Consider the following 22831-nt stretch of genomic DNA (forward strand, 5'->3'; position numbering starts at 1 on the left):
AACTAGGAGCTATTTCTAATGGCCCAGGATTCATCCTGAACACACAGAATATCCCAAAGTCTGGCTTTGTAATACTTGGTGCCTGTAATTCTCCACGTGGCTCTGCACAGGTGTGTGTGTCAGAAAGGGATGCTGAGTTTCCAAGCAGAAGGCAGAGTTAAAACATCAGAGCTGCCTGAATACACCAGGGCACGGTGCCTCTCACTGAATTTCCTGCTGGAGCTCAGAAACCACGAGGAGCCCATGAGGGTGATCACAGGGCTGGGAGAGCTGGGGCTGTTCAGCCTGGAGAAGGTTCCAGAGTGGCTTCAGAGCCCCTTCCAGGGCCTAAAAGGGCTCCAAGAGAGCTGGAGAGGGACTGGGGACAAGGGATGGAGGGACAGGATGATGGGGAGTGGCTTTGAGCTCAAGGAGGGCAGGTCCAAGTGGGATATCAGGGAAAAAATCTTCATTCTGAGGGTGGGCAGGCACTGGCACAGGGTGCCCAGAGCAGCTGTGGCTGTCCCTGGATCCCTGGCAGTGTCCAAGGCCAGGTTGGACAGGGCTTGGAGCAGCCTGGGATGGTGGAAGGTGTCCCTGTCATGGCAGGGGTGGGACTGGATGGGCTTTAAGAGATCCCTTCCACCCCAACCCATTCTGGGATTCTGTGAATCACTGTCTCAGTATCTCAGTGCTTCCAGCATGTTTAGGATTGGCAAATCCCACATTTTCAGGCCAAGGGGTGGAGGTGAAGCAAGGATAACCAGCTCTGCTGAGCTGAGACACACCAGCATCGTCCCAGCAATTTCAAAGCTGCCCCTGTGTTCTCCACCACTATGGACAAGGACAAGTCCAGCTGATTGGAGCAACATGGAGCCACTTGAGACAGAAATCACAGCTCCCTGCTGCAGAGGCAGCAGGCAGTGGGCAGAGCTCCCTGGGTTTTGTGTTTCTCAGGGAAGGGACCCCAGCAGCAGCTCTGGTCTCTGGCAGAACACACCTCAGGGACTTCACAGGTATTTCATAACTACATCAGCGTGAGTCCTTTATAGACTTAAAGAGATAAGACATTTCTCATGGCCATGGTAATCAATTCCTCTGCTCAATTAGCCTTGCAGATCTAAGAAAATATGAATCTTTTTTTCTAGGGGAAAAAAAAAATCCAGCATTTCTACAGCAAAGCTGCAGCCAAGGAGGCTCCAGAGCAGCAGCAGCAGCAGCAGCAGCAGTGTGATGGGCAGCAGCCCTTTGCCCTGCAGAGAGTGGCAGGGGCCAGGAGCCAAGGAGGGCAATGAGGTGGGAGCAGGGGCAGATGGAGCCTCAATCCTGCCCTGGGGCTGGGAAGGTGTTCAGGTTATCCCTGGAGGCAGGAGCACACAGTGCAGAGCCCGTGCCTGTCCCCAGCCTGAGCTTCACCCATCGTTTGCCTTTGCTGGAGGGAAGGACTCGGAAAAATCCATGTCCATGTCCTCTGAGACCATGGCTGGGGACAGAGCTGGGGCTGCAGCTCGGCCTCCAGTGGGCTTAGTGCCAAGGGAAAGAGGGAAAGGGATTTAACCTGCCAAGTGTGAGCTGCCAGAGAGAATTTCAAATACCAAAGAAATGCAGAAAAGTGTTTCTATTCTATTCCCTGCCTTGATCCCCTCCTTGAGCTGGCTGGGCTTGTAAGTTTATATCCATGCTCCTGGACAAGAGGTTGGGCCAGTGTGGTGTCCCCAGGAGGGAGCAGCACAGCCAAGGGCTCAGAGCCCACTGTCCCCACCATGTCCCCACCATGTCCCCACCATGTCCCCAGTGTCATGGGGCACGTTGCAGCCTCAGCCAGCAGCCCCAAGTGCAGCATCTTCTGGTGGCTGCAACTCAGAACCAAAACGAAATATTGAAAGCCTCCAGCACAGAGAGCTCACCCTGCAGCCCAGAGCACAGCACCCATCACAGTCCCCTTGGCATGGCAGAGAAATAGGGCAGAGGAGGGAAAACACTGGGTGTAGGGGGTGTCTGCCTGCTCCCAGACTTCTTACACCTTCCCCAGAAGCATCTGGCTGTGGCCAGTATCAGTGCAAGGTGCTGGAGGAGACAGACAGGGGATTAATCCTGCCTGGTGGTGCTGAGCATCCCCACCAGGGCTGATCTGATCCCTGTGGATGTGTGCACCCTGATTTCATTAATCACACATGAGTCCTCGCTGCTTTCCCTCTCCCCCACCTCCAGGAGCAGCTCTCCAGAGGTGACAGACCCGACCTGCCAGGTGTTCCTGCAGAGCAGAGCATCTGTGCTCGCCCCCTGGATTCCCCCAGGAGCTGCACGGGGTCAGGGATTAGCCAAGGGCTGGCTCTGCAGGCAGCCCAGGGGGCTCTGTGCCTACTCCACAGCCCAGCTCTGCACTCTCCTAATGCCCTAAAGCAGCTCAGAGCAGCGTTTCCCCTGGATCAAGGAGATTTTACAGCCTCTGCTCCACAGCTTCCATTCCTCTGTGCCCACCTGGAGAGGTGCTGGCCAACCAAATCCTTCCTCTGTAGGACATTTTGGTTGTCCTCTATGCATTAGTGACTTTACCATTTGCACCCAGTGATCCCAGTTTGGGAGGGGACACAGAGGGGCCGAGTGCTGCTGGGCTGGCTGGGCAGGCTGGGAAAAATCCCCATTGCTCTGGGGCTGGAAAGCAGCAACCCTCAGGTGCTCCAGCCCTCCTGAGAGGTTTCATCCTCATATCTAATAGAGAGATGTAATTAAGCTTAACCTTACACTTAATTCCATGGCCTCAAATACAAGAGGGACGTGGATGTGCTGGAGTGAGTCCAGAGGAGGCCATGGAAAAGCTCCAGAGGCTGGAGCCAGGCTGGGAGAGCTGGGGGTGCTCACCTGGAGAGGAGGAGGCTCCAGGGAGAGCTCAGAGCCCCTGGCAGGGCCTGAAGGGGCTCCAGGAGAGCTGGAGAGGGACTGGGGACAAGGGATGGAGGGACAGGAGCCAGGGAATGGCTCCCACTGCCAGAGGGCAGGGATGGGTGGGAGATTGGGAAGGAATTACTGATTGTGAGAGGCTTGAGGCCCTGGCACAGGGTGCCCAGAGCAGCTGTGGCTGCCCCTGCATCCCTGGAAGTGTCCCAGGCCAGGCTGGACAGGGCTTGGAGCAGCCTGGAATAGTGGAAGGTGTCCCTGCCATGGCAGGGGGTGAAACTGGATGAGCTTTAAGTTCTTCCTTCGCCATTCCATGGTTCTATGATTCTATGAAAGAAGGGATATTAATATCCTCACCAGCTTTTCCATTACCTATAACCACTGCAGTTCCAGGTTCTGTCATTTTCCACGACAGACTCACACAGGTTTGAACAGGTCATACCTCAGCCTCAGGAAACCCTGACACTGGCTGGATTCTGCAGCAAGTCACTTTTCATCAACTCTGACATTTCCTCAACCCCCAAAATCCTCCCTGAAAAGCATTCAATGCCCTGCCTATGTCCCTCTCTCAGATAATTATCACCATCTTTGTGAATGCACAGCCAGGACAGTGGGACATCCCCATCCCTCTATGCCACTGGCTTCAAAATCCAGCCTTGGATTAAATAATCCTGCAGTTGGTTGGAAAATAATTGGTGCCACTCTGTTTGGGAGCTATTGCTTTTGGTAATGAAAGCCTCTGTTCCAACCCAATTAGCATGATACTCCAAAAAGGCAAAGGACAAAGCTATGATAGCTGAGGGATAAAAATAGTTAGTGGATTTGGACTGGAGGGAGAAAAAAGGAGAAAAAAAAGTCCCACAAACATCATAACCTTACAGCAGACCTTGTCCCAGCTGTGTCATTCTGGACTGAGCAGAGAGAGGATCCAAGGAGCTGAGGATGCTGTAAAAGGACTTTGCACCCCGTGGCAGGGATGTATCCCCCATCAGTCCTGCTGGGATGTGCACCAGGAGCTGAAACACCAACTGAGGGGAGACTTCATTGCAGCCTCCAAAATCCTCACAAGGGGAAGCAGAGGGGTGCAATATGGATCTCCTCGAGCCAGGTCTCATCAGCTTTTGGAGATCTATTTCACACCCAAGATAGCTCAGCTACCTCAGAGGGCATAAAATCAGCAGGATGGCTTCTGTGGTAGTGTTGGAAACAAAAAGGTTTTACTAAAAGGCAAAATAACCAAACTCTTTACAGAGAAAAACCGAGCCAGGTGCAAGAAGTCCTCTTGCCCCTGGTAAAACACCTCACAAAAGCGATTAGGATTTTTTGTTCTCTTCTTTTTCTAGTAAATTGCTGAGGTGGGACTTTTTGGCTTCTGTCCAATTAGCTATCCTTAAGTTTGAGGTGAAGTCCCCCAGGTCCTATGAGGTCTTTTCACCTCATTGAGGAGAGAAACTTCTGGGTTTATTTCTTTATTAAGAGGACAAAGGATAGTTTTGTTACTCCCTCAACAAGGGGCACATTCCTATAGAGGGGCAGCACCAACTCTTCACTGGAGCTGAGTCAGGGGAGGTTTAGGTTGGATGTTGGGAAAATATTCTTCATCCAGAGGGTGGTGGGGCTCTGAAAAGGCTCCTCAGTGTGGAAAACGCCAATCACTTGTTTTTAAAATTTTAAAAGTTTAATAGTAATAAAATGGTTATAAAAATAGCAATATAATTAGAGTGATAATAATTTGGACAATTTGGTTTAGGACAATATGAGACAATAGAAACAAAGAGTTATGGACAGTCCGAGTATCTTTTCTGGGCAGCATAAACCTGAAAAACGACCCACGTTAACAGAGGATTAACCCTTAAAAACAACAGCCTGTTGCATATTCATACACCTCATCCATGATGCATAAATTCTATTCAAACACAGGATTCTGTCTGGTCAGTATCAACTTCTTTCTCATAATCCTGACAGCATTATCCTTCCCCAGTGAGGCGGGAAGAAGTTTGTTTCTCTTGATAATGGAGCAATAAATTCTCTTTCTCTGAAAGATTCAGGTGTCCTGTGGCTGCTATCTCGCTGCAAGTCCTTTCTTGAGAAAATAAAGTATCCTACATAGCATAGTTTCTATTTTAACATTTTGTTATAACCTAAAACTATATTTAACACACTACTTAAGAGAATTAATACAGCATCACTTTCTAACACAACACATATAATATTCATTTTAATATTTGTGAAAAGCCAATCATAAAATACGCATTTTTCACACCAGGGAACGGTCACAGCTGCCAGAGCTGAGAAAACGCGCTCAGAAATGAATGTGTGGGATTTTTGGGGTGTCTGTGCAGGGCCAGGAGTTGCACCCTGATCCTTGTGGGTCCCTTCCAGCTCAGGATATTCTGTGATTCCATGAAATGCAGTGAGGGGTATCCCCAGGGAGGGAATGCTGGAGGCTCAGCTCCCTCCTCTCTGTGCTCTGGGCCCAGCGCTCACCCAGGGCTGCTAAACCCGCATTTCCATGGGGTTTTTGGGCTGTAATCCCGGCTGCCATCCCGGCTGCCTTGCATAATGGGTTGCATTACATGTAATCCACACACTAATGCTCTCTGAGCAGGAGCCAGAGCTGATTTTGGAGAGTTTTCCTCGGAAAAACCGCTCGGCCTGCGGCAGGCGGGAGGCTGGGGCGTGCCTGAGGACAGGCCTGGGGGCTGCCTCTGTAAAATAAACCAAACCTGGGGGTTCTGAGCAAAAATCGTCATCCCTGGGAGTGTTCAAGCCAGCTGGGATGAGTTTTGGAGCAGCCTGGTCTGGTGGGAAGTGTCCCTGCCCATGGCAAGGGTGTTGGAAAGAGATGGGCTTTTAAATTCCCTTCCAACCCAAAGCGTTGTAGGAGTCTCTATAACAATTATGGAATGCAAATGAATTTGGGATGTTAATATATGGCTACACAGCACACAGGCCATGTACAGCAGACAGGGCATACATAATACAGAGGCAAAATAGAGCACAAAACCAATATAGAGCACAAACCCAATATATAGCACAAAATATATAGCACAAAGCCAATATATAGCACAAAATATATAGCACATAATATATAACACATTATTTCTGTGGCTGCGTGCAAGAGTTTACACAGGGAAGGAGTTTGAAGGCTGGAGGGTGAGGGCAGACATTCCCTAGAGCAAACCCCAACCACAGCTCTAAAAGGATTCAGAGCAGAAATCCTAGGGGAAAAAAAAAAAAAAAGGCAAACCAGCAAATGTAGCTAAAACCCCATCCGTGGTAAAATAAAACTGACCAGATTTATGGATAGCATTTTAAATTAAAGGCTTTGCATAATGCACAGGGGTTTTGTTTTATTAGACTTGCAGCCAGAAGCAGGAGAAAATCCTGGCAAGAGGGAAGAAGGGGAGGACACAGCTCAAATTCCCAAACCTGCCCACCTCCCATCCAGGCTGGGAGAGTGAGGGACACCATCCCAGCGTGGAACAAACGAGCTGTGGGTGATACAGGAATGAAGAGCAGGAGATTTAACTTGCTTTGAAAAACTTGTTCCAGCTGTGAAGGCTCCCTGTCCATGGCTGCCACCAGACCTCCTCCAGAGGCACAGCCTCTGCATCCAGCCTGCCTTTCCCCGGCCTGAAAGCAGCTCTGTGCCTTCATGGCAAAGGCATTTGTGGCCAAAGGAGCCCAAACAAACGCTCTGATGGTCCCAGGAGGTCATTAGCACTTTACAACCTAAATTATCCCTGTCACCACCCACCCCCAGCTTTCCAATCCTCCCGTGCCAGTTTGATAAGATCAGCCGTGTTGGCTTTTTTCTGCTGATCCAGGACCGAGGGAAAACTTTGAGGCTGAAGAAAAAAATTCTTAATTAAAGAGCTCATTTGAAAATAACATCCCCCACGATTTTTATTGAGGGAATGTGTTTCACGTGGCGTTTCGCACACCATTAAAACTGAAGAATTTCTGACCAGCCAACAGTTTTGGTTGGGAGTATCTGATGTTTTTGCTTATATCTGTGTATCTGATGTTCTGCTTATATCTTACTCCTATGTGCCAGCTATTGCCATCTGGAAACAGCCTTTTACTACAGTGGATTTATCACACAGAGAAATAAGCTCAGATGTCAACTCCTCTAATAAAGATGAGAGGCTCAGTACAGATCTAAAAGCAAAAATGCTGTCCCATATTCCCTATTAGGCTGAATTCTGTCAGGTTTCTCCTGTGTCTCTATTTGTGTTCCCTTCTCCCAGACATAATGAAAAAGAAACTGCAGGGCTGGAGAAAAAAAGGAACAGTGTTACTTAACCTGGAATGAAAAGTCATTTTTCTTTGCAAGGAAGCCCATTTAGTGAGCAATTCAAAGATATTAAAGATTGGGAAGGAATTCTTGGCTGTGAGGGTGGTGAGGCCCTGGCACAGGGTGCCCAGAGGAGCTGGGGCTGCCCCTGGATCCCTGGAAGTGTCCAAGGCCAGGCTGGACAGGGCTTGGAGCAGCCTGGGATAGTGGGAAGTGTCCTTGATCATGAAAAGGGGTTGGGACAAAATTAACTTTTAGGTCCCAGGTTAGTAAATGCCTAACCTTAAACATATATTTAAGGAAAACGTGTTTAGTAAAGCTGAAATCACTGCTCCAATCCACACTCTACAGCCAGAGCTGGCACTGCCACAGAGCTGGAGAGTCCCTGGAAAAGGGCTTGTCTTCCTTCTCTTCACAATGCCTGAGTATTTCATAGCCCCAGGATGAAGCAGTGAGGGAATCTGTGTTTAAAGAAAACATGTTTAACACAGAGAGATTTGTAGCTAAGGGCAAAAGCAGCAGGAATTTTGCCCATGTCGTTTCCCAGATTCCCCTGAGCTTCCTGCCCAATTTCAGGCTGCTCAGAAAATGCCAATAGAACGGAAAATAATTACAATAATAAAATAAAACCTCCCTCTCCTGCTGCACTTTGCAATACTGTGATTATGTGTTTAATAACCATCATATGTATTTAAAAGTCTTTCAGTGGGCAGCCTAGGATGTGCCACAAACCTGAGAAGCTGTGGCTGCCCCATCCCTGGAAGTGTTCCAGGCCAGGCTGGATGGGGCTTGGAGCAGCCTGGGATAGTGGAAGGTGTCCCTGCCATGGCAGGGGGCTGGAATGGGATGGGCTTTTAGAGCACATGGCCAGAAGTGCATTTATCTCATCCATTTATTTATTTGTTTGATTATTTATTTATCTATTTATAAATATTATTTATTATAGTATAGATATAATATCATTTAAATATATTACTATATCTAATATAGAATATATAGATCTAATATAATTTAAATATATTACTATATATAATATAGAATATATATTATATATAAGTATATAAAATATATTTTATATAATTATAATTATATGAAATATTCTTATTTATTTATTCATTTTTTCATTTATTAATGTCTTTATTCATTTATTTTGTTTTTCAATTTATTTAAATTTATTTATTATTGCATTTATTTTAAATGAATATTTATTCATTTATTTTAAATGAATTTATTATTTCATTTATTTTAAATGAATTTTAAATGGATCCCCAATTTATTTTAAATTGGGGACCTATTTTGGTGGTCCCCTAATCACAGACTTGTCAAACAGGCACGTTTCCTATGACTGGTTAGCAGCATGAACAGCAAATTGTCTGTCCTTGGCTAGAAAGCTCTTTCTGCACAAATTTATGGCAGATTGGCAAATCTGCCCGTGATTATTTCATTTGTTGAGCTTCTGTGGCTGAAAACACAAGGAATTTTGTGAAATGTAGGCTTCTGGGACAAAGCTACGTTGGATGGGGCTTGGATCCACCTGGGCTTGTGGAAGGTGTCCTTGTCCATGGCAGGAACAAGAGGGTCTGTAAGGTACCCTTACAGGTACCTCAGGTTCTGCTTTGATTGGGATTTTGGGGTCCTTGAAATACCTTATAAATGACCTGCTCAGAAAAATCATGGTCCAATTTCTCCTGCTGCCAGAGTCTGATAAAATTTAGCCATCTAAATTTTAGTAAATTTTGGTACCTTCTGGGTCTGGGATTAGGTGATGCAACTCTGCTGGCAGGACTAAAAGGATGGGCATTGTTGGGTTTCAGCTCGGCTTCACTCCAGGTTTATCTTGGAGACCTCACCCCAGGCTCCAGGAGAAACCCCAGCCCCAGGGCCATGGTCACCAACCCCTCTCTGACCTCAGTAAGGCTGGGACATCATCCCACATCCCATAAAGGTGTTTCAGCCCCTTCCCAAACTCTGTATCAGCTTCATTTGGTTCCAGCCCTGACCTCCCTGGCTCTGGGAATGCCTGGAAAACATCCCACCTCCACTAAAGCTTGGAAAAGCCACCAGAGGCAGAAATCAGGCTGCTGGAGCCAAGTTTGGAGCTGATTCCCCAGGAATGAGGGCAAAGCTGAGTGTTTGCTGGTGTGTGTGCCCAGCTTTGCCAGCCCTGTGGCTGCAAATGGACAGAGATTTGCAGTAATTGAATGGAATAATACATTGGAAATTTTAAATTTATTTTGTTCAGAGATAAATCAGGCTGTAATTAAATGGTGTCAATTAATATACTGCCCAATGGATGCAGCATTGCTTTTTTTTAGAGGCAATGTGGTAATATCTACTTATTCCTAGAGGGATAACAATGCTGATTTAACCTAGTGGAGGTACAAACAGCCACCCTGAGTGTCACAGCCCAGTGCAAAAACCCCAAAAGTTCACTTTGATCACAAAATCACACTTCATGCATCCCCTAATCCCTTTCCTGCTCCCATCCAAAGCAGCCAGGAATTAGCACTGGTTCCACAGTGAGGGATGAGGATCTTGCTCCTTTCCTGCCCCAAAAGCTGAGGACATTTCTTACACTTTCTTCAGGGGGTTTTCTTTAAGGATGCAAAAGGGAAAGGGAACAGCCCATCCTTAGCTGTCTGCTCTGCATCTGTACAAGACCACCAGTTTAACCAGTAAAACTGCTGGAAACTTAATGCCAGAGTTTCTGAGGACCCTCAAAGAAACCTATCTGGATTTGTGGCTTTGTGGCATGAAGCTCATCCCGAGTTACTCTCAGGTATCCCTCCACTATGGAAAATCCTGCAGCCAGAGTAGAAAAAGCATTTTCCCAATAATTTTAAGGGCTCCCCCTGTGAATGTGCCCTCCCAGTCAGCTCCTGGAGTCCCACATGTTGGATTTTCCATCCCTACCCCTTGTTCCCTTCTGAGTTAATTCCCCTCCCTCCGAGCTGCCCTCTCCTTTCATCCCCCTTTTAATGAGCTCAGTTGTAGTTAACAATTCTCCTCTTTAATGCAGCAGGGGTAGGAACCAGGTTAAAATTCAGGGCTGTTCCCTCTGGCTCCCTGCAAATTCAGTCTGAGCCAAGAGAGAATTTGCCACAGGTGCTGGAGGTAACTCCTGACATGACTTATACACCAGCAAAGGCAGCCCTAAAAACAAACTGATTTTCCAGGCAGCATCACTTCCCTCCAAGCAACTCCAACTGTTGATTTCCTCCTCTAATTTTTTTGTGGTTTTTTTTAGTTAGACTGGAAGTTTATGTTGCAAACAGAGCAGCTGAGGACTTGAAAATATGTATATACATACATTTATTTTTACATGTGTGTGTGTATATTTATATATGTGCATGCACGCACATATAAATGTGTACATTCAGGATGGATATTTGAGGAAATTTTTAGATTTTTGCAGCTCACAGCACCTCCAGTGCCTCCTACCCAAGGGTGGAAGCTGGCACGAGGCAAACCCAAAACTGAGCCCCTGTTTGGAGAAGAGCCATGGTGTTCCCACAGTGGCTGAGGAGGAAGGATGGGGAGCAGCCCTCACCAGTTAATTTTAACAAAGCACACATTTTCCCTGCTCCGTCATGGACTTGCATATTTTAACTCCTATCTTCTGTTCAGCAGCTAAAAAGAGACTTTGATTCCCATTTTGGCTGCTGTGCCTCGTTTCCCATCCCCAGGCTGTTACACTGGCTCTATTCTTGCAGCCACCCAGGGCTGATAATGGGGGAGGAATGAGACACCCCAGAGCTGCTCCCTCCAACAGGTGGGGGTTTTCTGCAAGCACCAACTTCCACAAGCCCAGCACTGTTATGTCTGAGGCAAGCACGGAATATGAATCAGCACGGAGGCTGAATTAGCTTTCTGCCCACAGCTCTTCCCAAGGAATTCTTACAGAGATATATTTGTATTTAAGAAAAGAGATTAGGGAGAGCCATATAAATGCAATCCATCATCCACAATTAGGAATAAAATAGGGGCAGGGGCAAGAGAAAGTTTCTGGTTTTGATGCCTTTTTCAGAACTATATATACATACATACATACATACATATATATATATACATATATATATATACACATATATATATATAATATTTATAATATATATATATTTGAATCTATATATGTTTCTGTGTATGTGTTCTATGTATATATAAATATGTATGCTATTATATGTATATATAAATATATATGGGTTTATGTGCTATTATATATATATAGACACGGGCACACATATATATATATGCACACATATATTCAAGAATTTTTGTTAAAATTTTATATATATATATATATATATATATATATATATATATATGCATACACATACATTCAAGAATTTTTGTTAAAATTTAAGCCATACACTATTCGTATATATTTACACATATAGCATGCATAAATCTTTTTTTTTTTTTAGATATAGATATTGATGTATAAATTATATAGATACTTGCACATTGTACATACGCACAAGCAGCCAAAAGAAGCAGAGAACCTCCTTGCCTTGCCCAAGGCCTGGCACATCATCACCCAAATGAAGTTTTATCCCAGAATTTCACCTTTTGTTTTTTTCCCTTAAAGACCCAACTCCAGGAATCAAGTGAATCTTTTCTAACGACAGTTTTCTTCCAAAAGGCAATTGGAAAAAGCTGTTTAATCAAAAATTATATTCTCATTACCATTATTTCACCATCAACATCCTGGTGCTACTCTGGGCTCCCAACAGGAGCAGGAGGATTCTCAAGGGACCCCTTCTATTGAAGGAGGGAACTGATGCATCAGCAAAAACCACACCTCAACTTAACCCAGACATAAATCACTGCAAAACTCAGATTTCCACACCAACACACAGCCCCAGCACTCCTCTCACTGCCTCTCCCAGGAGGAACTTTCAGGAGCACTGAACTTGCCCAAAACCATTTTTTAAAGACTTTATTTGTTTGGGAGGTGTGGGAGGTGAAAGGTTCCTTTAAGGAGATTTAACATGAACACCATTAGCAGTACATTGTTCATTCAGCCCCTCTATCCATGACATGAGAACAAAATTATCTGATCTAAGCAAAACTTCTGGTTTCATAGCAACAACAAATATATAATTTTTTTTTAGTGGGGAAATATAATGCAAATCAGTGCTTAGGTGCATAACTTGTGACTACTTTATTTCCTGTACTAGAGTCTGTTGAAACACTATTAAAGTATAATTTAACCAAATGGTTTCCTGGAAAATAATAATATTTTTTTAAAAGAAATTTTTCTAGTTTAAAAGTCAAAAAATGTCAAAGTGGTTCATGCATGAAAAATAAAAATGCTGTTTAGCTCTTACATAAGTCTTTCCATGAAATCCCAAAATAATTTTGGAAGAAAATAATGTGGATTGCTCTTTCCTAGTACTGGGAATCAAGAGCCATGTCTTGAAGAGTAGAATCTCCAGTAAATCTACTAGAGACAGATTATTTTGTATTTTGGATCACAGCAGCTCTTTCTGCCTTACAAATTTGGGGTGAAAATGGCCATGGCTCCCACGCTGTGCCTGTGCTGGGTGTTCCAGGCACAGAGCAGACCTGAGGGATAAATACCAGTTTTACAGGTAAAAAATAATTTCTTATGCAGATTTTTTCAGCCTTGATCTGGAGGCAATTTGGATTTGTGATCTTCAGTCCTGACAAGGAGTGATGGCTAAATTTTATCTGACTCTGGCAGCAGGAGAAAGTGGACCATGATTTTCTGAGCAATTCATTTATAAGCTACTTCAAGGACCCCAATGTCCCAATCAAAGCACAATTTGGCCAGTCCAGATCTTGACTTTACTCTCCTTTGTTTGCTGCAAAATAAGGAAATAGCTCCATCAGGACAGTCAAATCTATGAGTTTTCAGAGCTGTTTTATGATAAATCCACTCCACAAGCTGACAGTTCTAGTTTCCCTTCCCCACTGGGAAAATTGGGCTAAAAGGGTGTTGGGGTGATGGTCAGATGGGGGCAGCCAACTGGCGTGACAACTGAGGTCACACCAAGTTCTCCCCACCCCCAAAAGTCTGCCCAAGTGCTTCACTGCCCTTCCCCTAAGAAAAAAAATGCTCCAGATGTTTAATCCAAACTCCCTGGCTGCCATTTAGAGCCTTCATTTCTTTTCATGTCCCTGATGAGCAATAACAGAGAAACATTATCACATAATATAAAATATTGAACACCTGTTGTAAATATTAAATTATATACAAATACAACCTGGCAAAGATAAGACTTGATGCATTGTTTACATTGCTGCTGATTAATATTGGAGATTAAAATTAATACTCACACAACATAAACATCAACATGCTTTTAGCATGCAATTAAGCTGAACAATTTCATCAGCACAGAATGTTCTCGTCCTTTCCAAACGAGACACACTAAAAACAAAGCTGCCCTGAAAATATCATTGAAATCAAACTCCAAGTGCAAAACATTTGGATCATTAGAGATTTTATTTTTTTTCCCCCACTTTGGAAATGCTGTTTTTCATACTAGAAGGCTGTGGTTGGAGACAGTCAGAAATGAAGAAAGAGGGCGGGGTTGGGTGGATAATGGGAAGAAATTTTTCCCTGTGAGGGTGGAGAGGCCCTGGCATGGAGAAGCTGTGGCTGCCCCATCCCTGGAAGTGTTCCAGGCCAGGTTGGACAAGGCTTGGAGCAATCTGGGATAGTGGAAAGTGTCCCTGCCCATGGCAGGGGGTTGGACTGGATGGGCATTAAGGTTCCTTCCAACCCAAACCACTCTGGGATTCCATTCTGGGTTCTGTGAAATCCCACCATGATGGGCAGATCCTCATCTCCTCCATCACAGTGTCCATCCCCCTCTTTACTGCTGTGATAGGGCCATGAGAGCCAATGATATTTTATTTCTTGAAAAAGTCATTAAAAAAAGAGCTGAGTTGAGACAATTGTTGGGTTTAAGGTACACGAGGTCTTCCTTTGGCAAGGCTTATTGCTGGAAAGCAACCACAGGAGAAGGTGTCTTGGTTTGAAAAGCCAGGTGTCTGCTAAGGAAGGCAAGAGCCTCCCCTGAGATGGAAAATGTAAAATGTAAACCCCCTCCCTCTGAATTGTTATAATTTTGAAATTAAGGGGCACTCAGGCAAAGATATGGGAGCAGGAATAACAGTTCTTTATTAGGGAAGAAAATAAAAATAAAATAAATCATGCAGTGATCCAAAACAGCACTGGCAGAGTCAGAGCATGCCCTGTCCCCTGTGTGTCAGGGGGTGGCACAGCCCCATCCCATGGGGGCTCAGCCCTCCTGCAGTGCCAGCTGTGGCTCTGCTGGAGCAGGGATCCTGCACAAGGGGGGAGTTTTCCTCTGCAGCTCCAGGGCTGCTGCAGATGGGCCTGGGCTCCCTCTGGCCATGCAGGGCAGCAGAAGCTGCTCCTCTGGCAATGCACTGGGCAAAGGCTGCTGGGCTGTCCCAAAGCTCAGATTGGATCCAGGTAGGAATGCTTGGCTCCTCCCCTGGGCAATGCAGCATCTCCCCATGGGATGATGGGATTGGATCAGCCCTGCAGGGACACTCAGTGGCCATGGACAGCAGAGATCTCCTGGAGGGAGGATTGGCTGGGGGAGAGATAAAGAAAAAAGTGCCCCATGAACAGAGGAGAACTGCCCCAGCTCCGAGAGATGGGAACAGAGTACAAACATCTGAGTGTGTATTCTAAATTCCAGGACAGAAGGGTGCAAAACAAACTGATCAGAGCCTGCAGGGGAGAGACAAAGGTGATCAGAGGTCAGGAAAACCTGAAGTCTGAAGGAAATGGGGAAAAAAAGACAGAGGGAAGGGCTTCCACCAGTCCTCAGAGGTCCTTCAGAGACAGTTCTGCAGAGGCAGGACAAGCAGGGGTGAATTAAAGTGCAGCACATTGGAGGGAGGCTTAAGGAAATCTTTGTGATTACAAGGTTAATTAAGCAGGGGTATAGATTAGCTGGGGAAGCACAGGAGTCCACGTCACTGGAAATCTTTAAGAACAAGTTGGACGAGCATGTAGGAATGATGTGGAACAGAGTGTCACCTTGGACCTGCTGATGTGTTAAACGGACATCTTTGCTCTCATTGCTCTCATCCCCTGCATTTGATCTCCACAGGAGTCTGTCCAGCTGGATTTTAGCCACATGGGAGCTAAGAGGTGCATTAGCTCCTCAGCCAGCTCTCAGAGGAGACAGAGCCCAGGAGATGCCCACAGGGACACTGCTGTCCTTGCCTGGGATGTGCCACTGCTCTGATGGAGCAGCCCCAGTGCTCTGCCTGAAAATCCCATGGCTGATGCCTCTGCAGGGAATCAGGCAAAACGTAAAGCAGAGGAGACAAATGTGGGTGTGTAATTAGGTGACAGCACATGTCCTGGCAGATGATTGCAGTGCTAAAGCTTGCCATATGCTCCAGCTCCTATGGAAATCTTCCTCAGCTCACATCATTATGGAGCATTTGGGAACATACGCCGGTCCCTTATGTTTTCTCTGTCCTTCCTAAATGTTGCCAAGCACCAAATACCTAAACACAATTAACCTCTGACATCACATTGAAAGGCTCTGCAAGAACCTCAAGGAACAGGGAATGGCTCCCAAATATCCCTGGAGTGCTCTACCTGGGGAATGGCCCTGCAGGGCTGGGACCAATCCATGGGTGTTGCAGCAGGCACCAAAGAACTGGCGAATCAGATGTGCCAAACTGGTCCCAGTTTGGGGTCAGCAGTGACAGGGCAGGGCAGAAATGAGGTGGAGTGTCCAGGCAGTGCTCAGGGCATCCTGGCCATGGCCTGGATCTCAGCTGGAAAGCTACGGGTGCAAATTGTCAAGGAATTTAGAAATATGAGATCAGAGGGAAAGCAAGGGAAGAGAAATTGCCAGAGCAAATTCCTGTCAATCCTTCCTGCTCTTGGAAAACTGGCTGGGAGGATAAGGGAAGGGAGGATGCAGCAAAGCCGTAGCTGTGACAGAGCCTCACTCAGGGGAAGCTCCTGGCACCATCTTGGTTGACAACTCTGCAAACAAACAAAGGAAACCTGATCCAGGTGAGGTTATAAAGGAGGGCACAGCAGAGGAAAGGAAGCCTGCACCCCTGGAGCTCTTATCATGCATTCCTTGCCAGGCTGCAAGGGGCATCTAGTCCCCATGTATTCAAAATTTACATTGGCAACTCGATGATAGACTCAAGAGTGTGTTAGAAAGTGTGTGGATAACCCTGGGCTGTGAGGAGTGCCAGCTTTTTGCAAGGCAGATAATTAAAAACAATAAATTAATGCCATTTATTTTGAGTGAGCTACACAAAATTCAGTAAGAGCAAAGAGGTAAAGGGGCTGTGTTTTGGATGGATAAATAACACCCAGATCTAGACTGGGGAGCAGCATTTGGATAGGTCTAAACCACCATAAAAAACAGCTGAGGAGGTTGTGGTGGGCCCTTGGGATGATGCTCAGGAGGGAAAGGGCAGGGCAAGGGCCACCTTTGGGTGCACCCATGGGAGGTGACAGAGGTGACAGCTCTCCCTGGGCACAGGGCAGTGCTCCACAAGGCTTAGGGATAATACAGATGAGCTGGAGCTGCTCCAGGAAAGAGCAACCTGACATGGTCTGGAAACAACAGCCAACACAGGAGGGATTACAGAATTGGGGGCTGCAGACTTTTTCACCATCTGCTATTAAAAAAAAAAAAAAAAAAGAGAGAGAGAGAGAAAACAAGCTCAGGTTTTGTCTGCTTTACCCAGAGACAGGGTGATAATTGGATACACTCAGCTGCCTATTTCACAATAAGCAGCTTCACAGCAGTGGTTGGCTCCCCAAAGTGGGTCTCTGGCTCCTGGGCTGAGGTTTCCCAGGCAGCACCTTCCCTTTGCAGCAATGCAACACAGCACACAAAGCCTGGGCACGATTTTCCTCCGTCATGCTGGTCACCCTTGGCTGCTTCTTAACTCCTGAAGCTCACAGTGATGAGATTCTTTGATTTCTAGTAATTTTACAAAAGTTGCACCTGTGTGTGTTTCACTGGACCTGTCCTGGAACACCCACAAACATTGTTCTTTAAATTCCTGCTTTCCACCATTTTTTGCCAAGCTTTTCCCAAATCACTTCTTTACAGTAATGCTTTATTTTTTTGGGTTTTTTGGGGGTTTTTTTCCCCTTGGGTGGGTTCTCTGAATTTTTTTCATTCCCAGTGGAGGTCTGGGCATCCTAAGGAAGTGGGACAAGAGTCCCTGTCCCATGGGGTGGGCAGAGCAGACATGGTACCCATTGTTCTCTGCATCCGCCGTGGCTACCAGAGGAGGAAATTGGCTTTATCTGAAGCAAAGAAAGGCATCCATTAGGAAAATTATTGGGAAAAACTTCCTGGCAGCAGCAGAGCAGTGCATGGGAACAGACACCACAGGCAGCAGAGGAAACAGCCTCAGTTTGGAGGAGCAGCCTTGCAGGAGGTGCTGTCCATACACAGGGAGGGGTTGTTGTCACCTCATGGGACACACCTGATCCTCCCCAGAGGGTTCTCCTCTCCCCCTACCCCATAATTTCACTTTTCTGGGGTGCCTGCATCCCCCCTCTGCTGACAGCACCAAGCTCAGGGCCTCACCCTCTCACCCTGAGCATCCCTTATGGGGCTGAGGAGATCCCACATTTCCTGAAGGGCCGGGAGAAGGGCAGGGTTTACACAGGTGGATGGGGTGAGGGTGAGGGTTTCATTGCCCCCCAAGAGCAGAATTTGGCAGGGGGAGGCGCCTGCTGCTCCCCACTGCAGCCCCCTGCCACTGGCACATGCAGGAATGTGCTGCAGGCTCTGCTCTGGAGCCCACCCAAGCATCCCCTGCATGCAGGAGGTCCCTGCTAATGGGAAAGCCACCTGTTATACCCTCAAAAAACACACACAAAAAAAAAAAAAATTAAAATCCCATTTTCTTCTGCCTGCCGAGCAACTAAAAACCCCAAAGAGCTGCAAGCTGCAGCTTTAATAATTTTAATCAAATAATTTTAACCAAATTATTCCCCCTGAACAATATTCAAGGGGAGAAAATTGAGAAAAATAGAGAAAATAGAGCAGAGCCACAGCCACCATGGCTTGGCACACGGGAGCAGCCAACACCAAAAGCAGAGTAAGCTACTGGCTCATAAATCTCATGTCTAGTGGGTTTTGCTTATTTTTTTATTAGGGGGGCAGAAAAATCAAGCAATGCAATCTGTTGTTCATTTGGCACTTCTCAGATGTCTCCCTGCCCCTAATCTGAGATGAAAACTGTGGGGTGCTGAACTGTAGAACACATCTGAGCATGGAGATGTGTGTTGGGGGTCAATGTCTCAGGAGGTTCTGCCACAATCCATGGGCACACATTTCCTGGAAAGCCAGAGAACAGACCAAAAAAAAATTAAAAAAAAAAAAAGAAAAAGCCCTTCCCTTCCACCTGTGTCCTTGCTAATCACCTCAGGGGATATCTCAGTCCATCAGGTGTGGTGGAGGGAATCTCTCCCTGTCCCAGCAGGTCCCCAGGCCTGGTGCTGGGCACCAAGGCCATTTGGATGCCCATGGAATGGCACAGAGCCAGAGGGCTCCCAGCCAGAGCCCAGGCTGGCAGACCTGCAGGCAGCAGGGAGCCACAGGACTCTGCCAACAAGCTGCTCCTGGCATCCCTGCCCTCCCCACAGCCTCTCTGCTCCAATCTGTCCCTCTCTCCAAGGGATATATTCCCTCTCACACTGACGTTGCTGCTATCACAAATGCAATGTTTAGGATCTCTGCCCTGAGTTAATCCCTGGTGGTCCCTGATATTCCCTGCTTTGCCTCTGCATCTCTCCATTTCCAGGCAATAAAATGACACTGCTCAATTCCAGCTGGGGGAAAAAAAACCAAAAAAACCCCAACATTTCAGTCTCTGGGTTGAGGCTCCCTGGGGCCCGGCAGGGTTGGGGCAGCTGTGTCAGGGAAAAGTCACGACCCACAGAGGAAGGAAGCCCCAGCAAAAAGGTGTATTTTTGTTACTGTGTCTGTGCTCTAAGTTTCTATAGCTACCAGAAGAGACTTGTCAGGAAATGCTGCTGCTCCCTTCCCCACACTCTGCTTTGGAGTGGAAAAGCAGGAAAAGGGGCCCGTCGGAAATTGCTGTAGCTTCCCATATTGAAGCACCTCTCTTCCTCTGGTCTCCATACCCCCCTTTCTGGGATGGAAGAGCACATTTGGTGATGCTTCACCAAGCTCAGCAATCAGACTGCAGGGCCAGATGCAGCACAGTTTTCCTGCAGAGCTGAGTGCAGGTGGCCAAGGATCCCAAAACCCGCAGGGAAGCAGCATGCCAGGCTGGGCAGGGGATGCTGCCAGAGGGGGGGGTCCCCAGCCCCTGGGGTTCCAGGTCCTGGGCAGGGATGTTGCCTCTTGCTGAGCATCCCTCTGTGCCCTGCAAGGACCCTGCAGAAATGCAAACCTCACTCCATTTTAGTTTCCTTTCCCTGATCCATCAGTCCTTTGGGGTTTACATATAATTCAACATGGCATGTAGTGGGTAACCTTTAAACCACTTGTAATTCTGCTTTCTGTTTTTGAGGGAGTCCAGCCCTCAGAAGAGAAGGAAAAGGGCCAGAGGAGAACCTCTCAAAATCCATAAGCACCCCTTGGAGCCCAAGCTGAATCACGAGGCCACCTTTGCATTCTGTGCTTGCATCCACAGCTCACTGCTGCAGCACTAAAATCCACCTTCCTCCTCCAACAACCAGCCTGGCTTCCATGTGTTTTCAGGAATATTGTGCACAGTGTTCCACACAGTTGGAAATTCCACACAGTGCCTAAATTGCTCTGGTGCTCACAGGGCTGCTCAGACACGAGATGACAAATGGGGTGTAAAGGCCTCCTCAGAGGGGTTGAGGTATTCGAGTCCTACTAGTAACAAACCCCACTTTGTTCAGGGATGGATGTTTCTGGAGGCATCATCCAGATCCCAGGTGCTCCTCCTCCTTGTGCCAAGTGTTGGGACACAACAGCAATATGTTCACAGCCCTGAAAGTTCATTTTCTGTCACAATTTGGGTGTCTTTCCACAGCACACACAGATGTCCGTGTAAATATTCCATCTGTACTTGTGGATCAGTAAAATGTGAGGCTGGGGAGGTCAGGGGTTGGGTTCATACAAACATCCTGAAGTTCAGCTGTTTCCCCAAAGCTTGTCTGAACTGTGTGTGACCTCCTGCAGTCTGGAAAAGCGAGGCAGGCCGTGTTCCTTGCGAGGTTACCAGCACATCATGAATCTGGAAAAGTCTGTAGCTCCACCAGCAAAAAACCACCACTTTCCTTGGAGTATCCATCTGATGCTTGGCTTCAGCTGCTGAGCAGCACCAGAAGGGCTCCAGGTCACAGTAAAATGCCAGACAGTGTTTGGAAAGCTTCCAATGATGTGGGCAAGGACTTCAGGTGTTCCTCTGCCTGCTCCTGCTGCAGCCCTTGAGACCCAAGACACAGAAAATGGTCAAAGTTTCCTCACCAAACAAAAGCTGCCTCTTTATCCTCATTATAAACTCTGCCTGCTTCCCACAACAGGGAATGACTCAGGGGCTGAGCCTGGACAGAGGATATTGCAGATATTCACAAGTGGAAGGAACCCCAGGATCCTGGTGGAAATTTTGCTGCCTGCTCACTAACACTATAAGGCATTTCACAACATTAAAATCACTGTTCTTTAGCATAACTCACAAACAAAACAAAGCCACCTCAGGTCAGCGTTTTAATTTTAAGTTTCTTAACAGCAAACCCTATTTCTGCCGTTTTTTTCTAACACAGATCTTGCTACATTTGGATGTTGTGTGAAATGCCAGGAGATTAACAGCCTCACTCTCCTGGGGTCTGCAAAACCTCCTTTTACCACTGAAACTAATGATGCTGTTAACCACTAATGCCCACGGAGGAGAGCTAATGAGTCGCCAGCCAGTGGATGTTTGATCTCCCCCTGCACAGGGAGCTGCAGCCACACAACAGAAAAACTCCTGTGGCAGACAGACAGACTGCCTGGCTGAAGGGAAAACCATGGAGGAGGTGACACAACTGCCCCCAAACACCCCAATCACCTGCAGTGCTGAGGGAAAACAGCGGTGGAATGGAAATGAAATGATGCCCCTGTTGGTTTTACACCCCCCAGGACACTGCCAGCCTTAATGAGGTAATTTTGTTCAATCCTCCTGTGCTCATCAGCTGGGAAACCGGGTGGGAAAGGTGTTTTCCAAAGGAGGCCCTCCCAGGACAGCATTTGGATATTCCCATCTCCTCCAGCCATCTGCTGCCTTCCCAGGAGCTGTCCTCTGGTTGATGCTGGGTTTATTGCTGTTGTCATCATCATTTCTGGGTGTTCACATCACAGCAGCAGCTTGGAGCACTAATCATGGTCCCTTCCTGTCTCAATAGGGCCGCCCAAGCCATCAGACAAGGGAAAAAGAGAGGGTGAATTTGAATGGACTCCTCTGTGAAGCTGAGATGGTGGAAATCCAGGGAAAACTTCCATGGTTATGTTCACCCTTGAACCTCCAGTAGGAGAGATCTCTGGTGGGGCAGAGACTCCTAAATGGGCTCAAACATAACCTAACAATCTTGTTTATCAATTTCTCCACATTGTCCTTAGGACACCACAGGAATTAGATTATCATTGTACAGTGGAGCTGAGAGGTGAGAAATGACCACAGGAATTGGTGATAACACAAGTTTGCATTGGACCTTCCACCTGGAGCAGCCAGTACAAATTCTTCCTTTTCCCTACATCACAGAGGTTGGGCTCAATGATCTTGGGTGTATTTCCCAACTTTGATGATTCTCTGAGTCTGTGACCAGCATTTCTGGGAGCAGACCAAGAGCTGGGGAACATCTCCCAGAGCCCAGCCCAAATCCTTGGGGTGTTGGACACCTTAAACGCTGCAACCCACTTTGTGTTCACTGCAGGCATTAATACTTATTGGGAGTCATGCCATGGGTCATACTTAGTGACTCTAACAGGAACAAATCTTCCTTGACCTCAACAAAGTTCCTGGGAGCAGAAGGAGACACTGATTGTTGGCTCCTTGGTGGGAGTGGGACAAGATTGGGATGCCCAAAAAGGCCTGGGAACTTTCCAGCTCTTTCTGCATCCTAAAACAGCTAAATGAGCATTCACACCTACACTTTATCACCTCTCACCTCACAGCAGGTGATTTCCCTGCATGCCACCAGGTTTTGACCCACATGTTCTTGATGTTAATTGTGCTCAGGGAAAGCAGCAGCATCGCTGTCCCCACTCTATTGTCTTACATATCAAGAGTTCTATTATCATTGTAGTGCAAGGGTTCCCTATCGCCAGAGCTTCAAACCTCCCCAATGTTTCTTGTAGGCCACTCTTCTAAGCACTGACTGTTCCTGGTCCTTGCTGTAACCATCTGACTCCTCCCTCCACAGGGTTATATGGTCAAATCCTGTTTCCCCAAATCCACGGGGCTATATGGTCAAATCCTGTTTCCCCAAATCCACGGGGTTATATAGTTTAGTCCTAAATCCACAGGGCAATATAGTTTAGCATTTAAATCCTTTTTCTCCCAAATCACATTGGGGTCACCATTAGTTGTCTTATTTATCAAGAGTTCTATTATCATTATAGTGCAAGGATTCCATACTGCCAGAATTTTGTACCTCCTCAATTTTTC

This window comes from Agelaius phoeniceus, chromosome 6 (assembly GCF_051311805.1).
Source record: "Agelaius phoeniceus isolate bAgePho1 chromosome 6, bAgePho1.hap1, whole genome shotgun sequence".
In the NCBI taxonomy this organism is placed as follows: Eukaryota; Metazoa; Chordata; class Aves; order Passeriformes; family Icteridae; genus Agelaius; species Agelaius phoeniceus.